General features: G+C 39.9%; 1 protein-coding gene across 1 annotated transcript in view; it reads left to right on the forward strand.

The window, feature by feature from the left end:
• Positions 1-210: 210 nt before the first annotated feature.
• GNB4 (G protein subunit beta 4) overlaps positions 211-13,610 on the forward strand; it is a 32,282-nt gene continuing 18,882 nt past the window's right edge. Inside the window, exon 1 of the mRNA XM_052642688.1 lies at positions 211-257. The gene's annotated coding sequence lies outside the window, so the exon portion shown is untranslated. The remainder of the gene's footprint in view (positions 258-13,610) is intronic.

Here is a 13,610-nt window from a genome sequence, read left to right on the forward strand (position 1 = left end):
TTAGTAAATAATCTAGATCTGTATTTACTAAGCCATTTTAAGTTCTAGTAGTAATGATTGCATTTGAGATCAGAAGAACCAATTATATGTCAGTATTTAAAAAGTAGGTTAATATGTAAATAGAGAAGTGAATCAGTCTTCCTCTTTCTTTTTTGTACAGGGCTTTCATTTGTTAGTTTCTACTGTGAGGAAATTGAAGGATGAGTGAGCTGGAACAACTGAGGCAGGAAGCTGAGCAGCTACGTAATCAGATCCAGGTAAGAGCAAATTTCTTCATTTTGAAACTTTATTAACATTTTTATGAACTACTAGTGATGAACAATGGAGAAGGCAATGGTACCCCACTCCAGTACTCTTGCCTGGAAAATCCCGTGGATGGAGGAGCCTGGTGGGCTGCAGTCCATGGGGTCGTGAAGAGTTGGACACGACTGAGCGACTTCACTTTCACTTTTCACTTTCATGCATTGGAGAAGAAAATGGCAACCCTCTCCAGTGTTCTTGCCTGGAGAATCCCAGGGACGGGGAAGCCTGGTGGGCTGCCTTCTATGGGGTCGACAGAGTCGGACACGACTGAAGCGACTTAGCAGCAGTGATGAACAAAATTTGAATATTAGTTCGCATATATTAAATAATTTTTGAAGTGAGAAATGGTCACTTTGTTTTTATCATGCCTCTAAAGAACACCCCAAAAGTCATTTCTAACAAATACCTATGTGGACCAGTAACCTCTGTGTCCCTAAGAGGTTAATATTGTACATGTAATCCCTGCTGACATCATCCTCTTCTACTCACCTGGAATCACAGAATTAGTACTTTTGAACTGTGGTGTTGGAGAAGACTCTTGAGAGTCCCTTGGACTGCTGCTAAGTCACTTCAGTCATGTCTGACTGCAAGGAGATCAAACCAGTCCATCCTAAAGGAAATCAACCCTGAATATTCATTGGAAGGACTGATGCTGAAGCTGACACTCCAATACTTTGGCCACCTGATGTGAAGAGCTAACTCATTAGGAAAGACCCTGATGCTGGGAAAGACTGAAGGCAGAAGGAGAAGAGGATGACAGAAGATGAGCTGGTTGGATGGCATCATCAACTCAATGGACATGAGTTTGAGCAAGCTCCAGGACATGGTAAAGGACAGGGAAGCCTGGCGTGCTGCAGTCCATGGGGTCTCAAGGAGTCAGACAGACTGAACAACAACAGTACAATGAGGCAGATATTATATTGTAATATACTAGAAAATTAATCTCTAAAACGTTAGATTGCAGAAAAATATTAAAAGTAATTAGTGGCATAATGCTGCTTCTAAGTCGCTTTAGTTGTGTCCAACTCTTTGTGACCCCATGGACTGTAGCCCTTCAGGCTCTTCTGTCCTTGGGGTTCTCCAGGCAAGAATACTGGAGTGGGTTGCTGTTTCCTGTTCCAGGGGATCTTCCTAACCCAGGAATCAAACCCGTGTCTCTTTTGTCTCCTGCATTGTCTGGCGAGTTCTTTACCACTTGCGCCACTTGGGAAGTCCAGTGGCATAATAAAGACAAGTCTGTCTTCTTTACTCTTGGAAGTCAACTCAAAACAGTAAAGAGCATGAGGAACAAATACAACTTCATCTTTAACAAAATTTAAAAGCACTCAGAACTTCAGACCCTAATATAAGGAGGGAAAGCCATCAAATATCAGGGTGTGGACAGGCTCTAAAAGGAGAATTCTGAGGCTGTGAATCTTACATTCCCACAGGGACAGCATCATTCCTTTCTTTTGGAACAATGGAAACATGCTTCTCTGGACTGAGGAATAGCAAGGAAGGCAGAGATAAAAAGGAAAGGGTACAGGCATGCCATCTTTCAGGAAGCCTCTTGGTGAGCAGGGTAGAGGAGAGACTAAATTGTGTGTAGCGTGGTGCTATCTACTTTCCACAGGGAAAAGTAAGAGTTAAACAACTTAGAAATGAAGAGCCTCATTATGAAGCAGGAAAAATCCAAGTTATTAGTAACTTGGAACACTGCTGTGATCCTCCAGTATGAGCGATATGAATCTTTTGCAGCAGTAATTTCAGAATACTTACCTAATTTAAAAGTTAAGATTTGAAAAAAAAAGGAACAATTATAGGATCTATGCAGAGGTATTACAGGAAGGAGAGGAAGGGAGTAGAAAAAACAAGGGGTGGGTAAAGAACAGTCAGCAGAAAAATGTTGATATGAGTGGATTAAAACTATAACCAGTCTTCAGTTCAATTGCGCAGTCATGTCCGACTCTGCGACCCTGTGGAGTGCAGCATGCCAGGCCTCCCTGTCCATCACCACTTCCCGGAGTTTACCCAAACTCATGTCCATTGAGTCAGTGATGCCATCCAACCATCTCATCCTCTGTCATCCCCTTTTCTTCCCGCCTTCAATCTTTCCCAGCATCAGGGTCTTTTCCAATGAGGCAGTTCTTTGCCTCAGGTGGCCAAAGTATTGGAGTTTCAGTTTCAACATCAGTCCTCCCAATGAACACTCAGGACTGATATCCTTTAAGATGTACTGGTTGGATCTCCTTGCAGTCCAAGGGACTCTCAAGAGTCTTCTCCAACACCACAGTTCAAAAGCATCAATTCTTCGGTGCTCAGCTTTCTTTATAGTCCAGCTCTCACATCCATGCATGACCATTGGAAAAACCATAGCCTTGACTAGACGGAAATTTGTTGGCAAAGTAATGTCTCTGCTTTTTAATATGCTGTCTAGGTTGATCATAACTTTGCTTCCAAAGAGCAACCAGTCTTATTCCCAGGAATTCAGGAAGTTAATGATTTAGGTGTGAATGAGAACTCTGAGTGGATACCTTAGGTGTCTAAACAAAGCTGTCAAAGGGGGATTTATTTTGCCTGGGATGATCAGAGAAGGCTTCATAGGCTAATCTCTGAGTTAGATGTTGCTGCCACCACCAGAATGGATTCTCCAGCATCTCTTTATCTCACTTGTTCCAGATCCTGAGCAGGAATGACTGACTGGCCAAGCACATTGGTCATATGGCCATCTCATTTTTTAAAATTCTGTTCTCTGTTCTTCTGTTCTCTGCTTGGGTGTTTTTTGGTGGTTTGATTGAGCATGTGAGATTGTATGGTATTTGTCTTTCTCTGTCTGACATATTTCTCTTTTAGTGTAATGCCCTCAGAGTCCATCCATGTTGTCAGCACAAGTGGCAAGAGATTCTTTTTTATGGCTGAGTAACATTCCACTGTGTGTGTGTGTCCTTTCATCCGTCAACAGATACTTGGTTGTTTCCTTATGTTGATTATTATAAATAATCCTGCAGTGAACATGGGGATGAGTATATCTTTTTAAGTTAAGGTTTTTGTTTTCTTTAGATAAATACCTAGAAGTGGAACTGCTAGATAATATGGTGGTTCTTTTTATAATTTTCTGAGGAACCTGTATACTAATATACTATTTTCCATAGTGGCTGCACCAATTTACATTCCCACTAACAGCACTCAAGTTTCCCTTTTCTCCACATCCTCATTGACACTTGTTATTCTGTCTCTCTTTAAAATTTTTTTTTTGTTTTTCTGTTTTTAATTTTTTTAATTTTTATATTTTGGCTGCACTATGCAGCATGTGGGCTCTTGGTTCCCCAGTCAGGGATGGAACCCATGCCCCCTGCATTGCAAGCACAAAGTCTTAACCTCTGGACCCCTAGGGAAGTCCTTTTCTTTTTTTTGATTATAGCCATTCTGACAGATGTGAGATACTATCTCATTGTGGTTTAAATTTTCATTTCCCTGATGATCAGTGATTTGAGCAAGTTTTCACCTACCTGTTGACCCATCTATATGTCTTTTTTGGAAAAATGGTGTAAGATAGTGGTCCAGTTTCATTCTTTTGCATGTAGCTGTCCAGTTTTCCCAACACCACTTATTGAAGAAACTGTCTTTTCCCCACTATATATTCTTGGCTCCTGAGTTGTAAATTAATTGATCATAAATGGGTGGGTGTGTTTCTGTGCTCCCTATTCTGTTTCGTTGATCTGTGTGTCTGTTTTTGTGCCAGTATGATATTATTTTGATTACTATAGATTTGTAATATGTTAATGCCTGGAAATCAAGGCGTGTGATACCTCCAGCTTTGTTCTTTCTCAAGACTGCATTGGCTGTTTGGGGTCTTTTCTGGTTTTATACAAATCTTTGGATTATATGTTCTGTTTCTTTGAAAAATGGTATTGGGATTTTGATAGAGATTGCATTGGATGTAGGTTGTTTCTGGTAGCGTGTGCGTTTTAACAGTATTCTTCCAGTCCATTGAGTACAGAATGTCTTTTCACTTATCTGTGTCACCTTCAGTTTCTTTCTCAGTGTCTGAGTTTGTGGGGTACAGGTCTTCTGTGTGCTTAGTCTCTCTGTTGTGTCTGACTCTTTGTGACCCCATGAACTGTAGCCTGCCAGGCTTCTCTATCCATGGGATTTCCCAGGCAAGAATACTGAAGTGGGTTGCCATTTCCTACTCCAGGGCATCTTCCTGACACAAGGATCGAACCTGCATCTCCTGTGCCTCCTGCATTGGCAGGCGGATTCTTTACCATTGCACCCTCTGGGAAGCCCACAGGTCTTTACCTTCTTGGATAAATTTAGGTGATTTATCCTGTTTGATGTAACTGTAAATGGGATTGTTTTCTTAGTTTCTCTTTCTGATGGTTCATTATTAGTGTATAGAAATGCAGCAGATTTCTATATACTTATTTTGTATATTTCTGTGTAATTGTATGTTTACATGTTTTTATATATATGCAACTTCACCAAATTCCTTTATTAGTTCTTAGTTTTTGATTGAGTCTTTAGTGTTTTCTGTATGTAATATCATGTTATTTGCAAGTAGTGATAGTTTTACTTCTTCCTATCAAGTTTTAATGCCCTTTGTTGTATTTTTGTTTGGGTTTGCAATACTATGCTGAATCACAGTGGCAAGAGTGGGCATCTGTGTCTTGCTCCTGATCTTAGAGGAAAAGCTTTAAGCTTTCCATCATTGAGTATGATGTTATATACGCATGGTGCTGTATACGTCATATTTATCATGTTGAGGTACATTCCATCCATGTCCACTTTGTTGAGAGGTTTTTTTTTTTTTAACCATAAATGGATATTGAATTTTGTCAAAAGCTTTTTCTGCATGTGTTGAGATAACTGTATGACATTTATCCTTCATTTTGTTAATGTAGTTATATCACATTGATTTGTGGGTGTTGAACTGTATGTACATCCCTTGAAGAAATCCCATGTGATCATGGTGTGTGATCCTTTTGATGTATTGTTGAATTCGGTTTGCTAATATTTTGTTGAGGATTTTTGAATCTATATTCATCATGGATGTCAGCGTGCAGTTTTCATTTCTTGTGATGTTCTTGTCTGAAGTGCTTGGCCGATTATTTGGTCACATGTTAATTTCATTTAGTTCTCGTAGCGACCCTGTGAGGTAGATGGTCCTACTTCATTTCGTAGTTGAGGAAACTGAGCCTCAGTGACATTAAGGAACTTGTGAAGGTGACATAACTTTGAAGTGGTAGGTTCAGGACTCAAGCCAGGTGTATTTTGGTTCCAGAACCAGTGCCATGGGTACCACTATGGACCTGCCTCCCAGCCGGGTCTGACATCTGGCTTTGTAGCCTGTGCTATAGCCACATGAGTTTCTTGTCATTCCCTGAGCATGCACAGCTCTTTTCTGCTTTCTTTCTTTTTTCCAAATCTTTCACTTTGCCTGGAATTATACTTCCTCTGCTCTAATTTTGCTCCTGGGACTTCTATTCATTGAATCCTAGTCTTCCTCTAAAAAGCCGCCTCAAAGTCCTCCACTTGTATTTCTTTTTCTTTTGCTGGAAGGCAGCATGGCCTGATGGAAAAGTGCATGGATTCCGTCTTTTAATTATTTTGTGATCAGGACACATTTACAGATTTTTTGATGCTCAGTATCTTTGCTGTAGAGTATGAATACTAAAGCCCGCTCTGTAGGTTTATGGAGAAGAGTGAAACAAATGACACGTAACAGATTTAGACCAGTGCCAGTAAGTGGCAGTTCTTTGTACAGCTTTTTAGATTTGTGTTATAGGGTTGATTGCAGCTTGCTTTGTATTATAGTTCCTTGTGCATGTTTGCTTCCACCACCTGTGTCTGACTGGAAAATTCTGTGTCTTAATCATCTTTATATCTCACCAGCATCCAAGTAGAATGTCATGAGCATATAGCTCACTGAATCATCTTACATGATTTCAAGTAACCACATATATGTAAAATACCACATACTTTTCAGTTTAATGTCATGCTATAATTAAAAATCCTTTCTTCCTTCTTTCCTTTTTTTCTCTCTTAATTCCAGAAATATAACTTAACTGTATGTTTAACTAAGATATAAACACATGACATAATAGAACTGTATGCTATTTGGTACAGTACATGATTCATTAAAAAAGTTTGTGTTTTATATTTGAGTATCATTGATTAACCATGATTCATTTTAAATTGAAAAAAACAGAAATAGAAAAAACATAGATTTTCTTTTGTAATTTCTGCTTGTTTGGAGTGAGAAGCAGCACTTTTCTCTTACTTTGCACAAAGATGTTAATATCAGAGCTTGCATTTCTTAAGATGAACAGTAAGAAATTCAGCTGTTAATTGGGAATGAACCCCTTATATTCAGTTTTATAGTGAATATAACTGTTCATTAGACCAAGTTCAATAATGTTCACTTGCAGTGTTTTAATTGTGTTGTTAATATTAAGGCTAGCTCTGTGAGGGCAGGGATTTTTGGTCTGCAGCTGTTTCCATGGTGCCTAGAGTAGTACCTGACACAGTGTACAACAGACATTTTTTATTGAATGACTGAATTAAGAAAAATAACCTAAACAATGATAGTTCATTTTCATAAAGCTTAAAATCAGAGAGTTCTTTTTATAGAATTTAGTCTTCAACTGCACCATTTTTGGACATGGCTCAGGCCATCACTGTCATTTCTGAAAGTTCTTTTCATTGTAGGAGAGTGGGCTAAATTATTCCCTGCCAAATCAGGTTTCTAAACCCATAATTAAACTGAGAATGAGAGAATCAAATCATATGTTTGTGTAACTACTTATGAACACCTTTATATAGAAATATTCTAAGTGTTTATAAATAGGTCAAAGGCCACCAAAAAGATCATATATCCATTTAAGCCTTTGTTGCAGGTGATAGGTGGCATTTTTCCCCTGAATGAATGGAACAAGTTGTCCTTTGGGGACATTAATTCAACAAATAGTGCCTGCAAAGCACAGTGGGGAAAAACAGAGTTGAAGACAATACTACCCTAACCTTTAGGGGAAAATGTTTGGAACAAATCTAGTTGGGAAAATGAATTGTGCTTCCCCATGTATATGGGGCTTCCCTGATAAAGAAAGTTGGTAAAGATCTGCCTGCAATGCAGGAGACCCTGGTTTGATTCCTGGGTGGGGAAGATCTGTTGGAGAAGATCTGGGTTCGATCCCTGGGTTGGGAAGATCCCCTGGAGAAGGGAAAGGCTACCCACTTTAGTACTGGTTGGATCTCCTTGTGGTTCAGGGACTCTCAAGAGTCTTCTCCAACACCACAGTTCAAAAGCATCAATTCTTTGGTGCTCAGCTTTCTTTATAGTCAAACTCTCACATACACAATGACTACTGGAAAAACCATAGCCTTGACTAGACAGACCTTTGTTGGCAAATAGTAATATCTCTGCTTTTTAATATGCTATCTAGATTGGTCATAACTTTCCTTCCAAGGAGTAAGCATCTTTTAATTTCTTGGCTTCAGTCACCATCTGCAGTGATTTTAGAGCCCCCCAAAATAAAGTCAGCCACTGTTTCCACTGTTTCCCCATCTATTTGCCATGAAGTGATGGGACTGGATGCCATGATCTTAGTTTTCTGAATGTTGAACTTTAAGCCAACTTTTTCACTCTGCTCTTTCATTTTCATCACAAGGCTCTTTAGTTCTTCTTCACTTTCTGCCGTAAGGTGTCATCTGCATATCTGAGGTTATTGATATTTCTCCCGGCAATCTTGATTCCAGCTTGTGCTTCATACAGCCCAGTGTTTCTCATGATGTACTCTGCATATAAGTTAAATAAGCAGGGTGACAATATACAGCCTTGAAGTACTCCTTTTTCTATTTGGAACCAGTCTGTTGTTCCATGTCCTGTTCTAACTGTTGCTTCTTGACCTGCATACAGATTTCTCAAGAGGCAGGTTAGGTGGTCTGGTATTCCCATCTCTTTCAGAATTTTCCAGTTTATTGCGATCCACACAGTCAAAGGCTTTGGCATAGTCAGTAAAGCAGAAGTAGATGTTTTTCTGGAACTCTCTTGCTTTTTTGATGATCCAACGGATGTTGACAATTTGATCTCTGGTTCCTCTGCCTTTTCTAAAACCAGCTTGAACATCTGGAAGTTCATGGTTCACATACTGTTGAAGCCTGGCTTGGAGAATTTTGAGCATTACTTAACTAGCGTGTGAGATGAGTGCAATTGTGCAGTAGTTTGAGCATTCTTTGACATTGCCCTTCTTTGGGATTGGAATGAAAACTGACCTTTTCCAGTCTTGTGGCCACTGCTGAGTTTTCCAAATTTGCTGGCATATTGAGTGCTCAAAGCATCATCTTTTAGGATTTGAAATAGCTCAGCTGGAATTCCATCACCTCCACTAGCTTTGTTCATAGTGATGCTTCCTAAGGCCCACTTGACTTCGCATTCCAGAATGTCTGGCTCTAGGTGAGTGAACACACCATCATGATCATCTGGGTCGTGAAGATCTTTTTTGTACAGTTCTCCTGTGTATTCTTGCCACCTCTTCTCCCCACTAGTAGCCACTAATTTGTTCTTTATTTTCAAGTCTTCCTTTTTGTTGTATTCACTAATTTGTTTTATTCTTTAGATTACACATATAAGTGATATCATGCAGTGTTTCTGTGGCTTATTTCACTTAGCATGATACCACCCAAGTCCATCCATATTATTGCAAATGGCAAAATTTCATTCTTTTTTATGACTGAATAGTATTCCATTATATGTGTATATGTGTGTATGTATTTTCTTTATGCATCATCTGTTGTCGGGCATTTAGATTGTTTTCATATCTTGGCAATTATAAAGAATGCTGCTATGAACATTGGGATACATGTATCGTTTTAAAGTAGTGTTTTCAGGGGTTTTTAGTTTCAGTTTAATTTTATTATTGGGGTATAGTTGATTTACAGTGACCATGTTAATTCCAGGTATACAGCAAACTGATTATCTTTCTGTCAGGTTAGTTTACTTCTCTCCCTCTGTTCTTATCTCATTGCAACACAAATTTGGAATGGTAGACTACATGGTTTAAAACAACAGGCAAGTTACACCTCAGTTACAGCTCAAGCAGACAGAACTTTTATTAAACAGACACTCCCTAGACATGGGAGCAGGCTGACCCCAGAGTCAAAAGGCTTCCCTTTTTTATACTTCCCCTCTCCTCCTTTTGGTTCTGCCCAATGCAAAATAGGGCTTTAACCACCACCAGTCAGGAAAGGGAATGCAAATGGACATATTCAAGTCTGATTGACAGTTGCAGGCTATATAACAACAGGCTTTGTTGCACATGTCTTCCCATAATTCAGTCTGTTGTTACCAGATGTATGTATGTATGGAACATTAAGTTCAGTTCAGTCCAGTCACTCAGTCGTGTCCAACTCTTTGTGACCCCATGACTCGCAGAATGCCAGGAATCCTTAATGGCTTCCTAGCTGCCTAAGGTTACTTAAGTAAGCCCCTATGGTTTTTTTGTATCCACTGTGTGCTTAAGGCGCTTGTGAGAAGTTGGAAAAGTCTCTGTGGTTATTTTTGTAGGATATCTGTGAGCTCCCTTGGGCATGTCTGCGATGGGGTTTAAAGGTTAGCTTGCATCCTTTTCACCTAGGCCACCCCTCATCACTCATGCCTAACTGCCTACCTAACGTATCCAATCATTTTAAGATTCTTTTCCATATAGGTTATTACAGAATAATGAGTAGAGATTCGAGTGCTATGCAGTAGGTCTTTGTTGATGATCTAGTTTATATATAGTAGTGTGTATGTATTAATCTGAAACTCCTGATTTATCCCTCTCCCTTCATCTTTTCTGTTTGGGAAGCATACTTTTTTTTTTTAAGTCTGTGAGTCTTTTTCTGTTTAGTAAATAGGTTCATCTGTAATCATCTTTTTTTTTGGCTAGGCTGTGTGGCATGCAGGATCTTAATTCCCTGACCAGGGATTGAACCCATGTCCCCTGAAGTGGACAATCAGAGTCCTAACCACTGGACCGCCAGGGGATTCCCTGTAATCTTTTTAGATTCCACGTATCAGTAATTATCATACAATATTTGTCTTTCTCTGTCTGACTTACTTCACTTAGCATGATAATCTCTAATCTCTGGGTCCATTGTTGTTGTTGCAAATGGCCTTATTTCAGTGTTTGTTATGGATGCATAATACTCCATGGTATATATATGTACCATCTCTTCTTTATCCATTTATCTATTGATGGACATCTAGGTTGTTTCCATGTGTTGGCTGTTGTAAATGGTGCTGCAGTGAACATTGACATGCCTGTATCTTTAAAAATTTTTTTTATTTATTTTTGGCTGCACTGGGTCTTTGCTGCTGTGTGCAGGCTTTTTCTCTAGTTGTGGCGAGCAGGGGCTGCTATCTAGTTGCAGTGGGTGGGTTTCTCACTGTGGTGGCTTCTCTTGTTGTGGGGCATAGTGATAGCTTAGGAGAACGATGTCAGATTCTTGATCGCCGAAGATTTAGCTTCAGGACCAGGGACCAGCCTTGATCACTCAGGAACTTTTGTGTAGCAGAGTTTTAAAGTATAAAAGGGGACAGAGAAAACTGACATAGACATCAGAAGGGGGACAGAGAGTGCCCTGCTTCCCCCAGTCTGTGCAAGGGAGCTTTATACCTTGTTACAATAAAGGGTTTTACCAGACCCACTCCCACAGTATAAGATAACAGGATTAGAACTAACAATAGAAAGATGTTACCAGACCCACTCCTCCAACATACATCTTAACAAGATTAGTCAGAAGGTCCTTGTTAAGGAGAAACATGTCCTTAAGCAAGATACATTGTTATACTGACTAATACAAAGCAATGTAGAAAAAAAAGCCCTTTTCTCCTCCTTGAGAACCTCAGACCCCATTCTCCTATTCAAGGGCCCTGGACCTTTTCCTCCTCAAGGGCCCCAGACTACTTATCAACCTACCTAAGGATGAGCTTTGAGATTGGAATGAAAACTGATCTTTTCCAGTCCAGTGGCCACTGCTGAGTTTTCATTCCAATCCCAAAGAAAGGCAGTGCTAAAGAATGTTCAAACTACCATACAGTTGCACTCACCTCACATGCTAGTAAAGTAATGCTCAAAATTCTCCAAGCTAAGCTTCAACAGTACATGAACGATGAACTTCCAGATGTTCAAGCTGGATTTAGAAAAGGCAGAGGAAGCAGAGATCAGATTGCCAACATCTGTTGGATCATCAAAGAAGCAGGAGAGTTCCAGAAAAACATCTATTTCTGCGTTGTTGACTATGTCAAAGCCTTTAACTGTGTAGATCACAACAAACTGTGGGAAAATTCTTCAAGAGATGGGAATACCAACCACCTTACCTGCCTCCTGAGAAATCTGTATGTAGAACTGGACATGGAACAACAGACTGGTTCCAAATAGGGAAAGGAAGGAGTACGTCAAGGCTGTGTATTGTCACCCTGCTTATTTAACTTATATGCAAAGTACACCATGTGAAATGCTGGGCTGAATGAAGCACATGCTGGAAGTAAGATTGCTCGGAGAAATATCAATAACCTCAGCTATGCAGATGACACCACCCTTATGGCAGAAAGTGAAGAGCTAAAGAGCCTCTTGATGAAAGGAAAAGAGGAGAGTGAAAAAGTTGGCTTAAAATTCAACATTCAGAAAACTAAGATCATGGCATATGGTCACATAACTTCATGGCAAATGGATGGCTAAACAATGGAAAAAATGAGAGACTTTATTTTGGGGGGCTCCAAAATCACTGCAGATGGTGGCTGGAGCCATGAAATTACAAGACGCTTGCTCCTTGGAAGAGAAGCTATGATCAACCTACACAGCATGTTAAAAAGCAGAGACATTACTTTGCTGACAAAGACAAAGGTCTGTCTAGTCGAAGCTATGGTTTTTCCAGTAGTCGTGTATGGATGTGTGAGTTGAACTATAAAGCTGAGCACTGAAGAATTGATGCTTTTGAACTGTGGTGTTGGAGAAGACTCTTGAGAGTCTCTTGGCCTACAAGGAGATTAAACCAGTCAATCCTAAAGGAAATCAGTCCTGAATATTCATTGGAAGGACTGATGCTGAAGCTGAAGCTCCAATACTTTGGCCACCTGATGTGAAGAACTGACTGACTCATTGGAAAAGACCCTGATGCTGAGAAAGATTGAAGGCAGGAGGAGAAGGGGACGACAGAGGATGAGATGGTTGGATGGCATCACTGACTCGATGGCCATGAGTTTGAGTAAGCTCCAGGAGTTGATGATGGACTGGGAAGCCTGTTGTGCCACACACAGTCCGTGGGGGCGCAGAGAGTCGGACATGACTGAGCAAGTGAACTGAACTGAAGGATGAGCTCTCTCAGTACGGTGCACTAGCTTCAGTAGTTGCTGCACGCAGGCTCAGTAGTTGTGGCATGCGGGCTTAGTTACGTCTTGGCATGTTGAATCTTCCCAGAGCAGGGACTGATCCCATGTCCCCTGCAGTGGTAGGTGAATTCTTAATGGCTAAACCACCAGGGAAGTCTGTGCATGTATCTTTTTGAATTACAATTTTCTCTGGATATATGTCCAGAAGTGGAATGCTGGATTATTTGCTAGTTCTATTTTTAGTTTTTTAAGGAACCTCCATACTGTTCTCTGTCGTGGCTGTACCAATTTATATTCTCACCAACAGTGTAGGAGGGTTCCCTTTTCTCCACACCCACGTCAGCATTCATTGTTTGTGGACTTTTGCATGATGGCCTTTCTTAACTCGTGTGAGGTGGTATCTCATTTTAGTTTTGATTTGCATTTCTCTAAAAATTAATGTACAACAAATGAGGCAAGAATATACAGTGGAGAAAAGACAGTCTCTTCAATAAGTGGTGCTGGAAAGACTTGAAGAGCTACATGGAATAGAATGAAATTAGAACATTCTGTAACACAAGTGAGACCTAATTAAATTTAAAAGTTTTGTACAGCAAAAGAAGCCATAAACAAAATGAAAGACAGCCCGCAGCATGGGAGAAAATATTTACGAGTGAAGCAGTCAACATGGGATTATTCTCCAAATTATATAAACTGCTCTTGTAGCTCAATATGAAAGAAATAAACAACCCATGCAAATGGTGAAAGATCTAAATAGAGATTTCTCCGAAGAAGACAGAGAGATGGCTAAAAGGCACATGATAAGGTGGTCACCATTGCTAATTATTAGAGAAATGCAAATCACAACTACAGTGAGGTATTATCTCGAAACAGTCAGAATGGCCATCATCAAAAAATCTACAAATAACAAATGCTATAAAAGGTATGGAGAAAAGGGAACACTTCTACACTGTTG

The sequence above is a fragment of the Budorcas taxicolor genome, chromosome 1 (genome assembly GCF_023091745.1).
Source record: "Budorcas taxicolor isolate Tak-1 chromosome 1, Takin1.1, whole genome shotgun sequence".
NCBI classification, from domain to species: Eukaryota; Metazoa; Chordata; class Mammalia; order Artiodactyla; family Bovidae; genus Budorcas; species Budorcas taxicolor.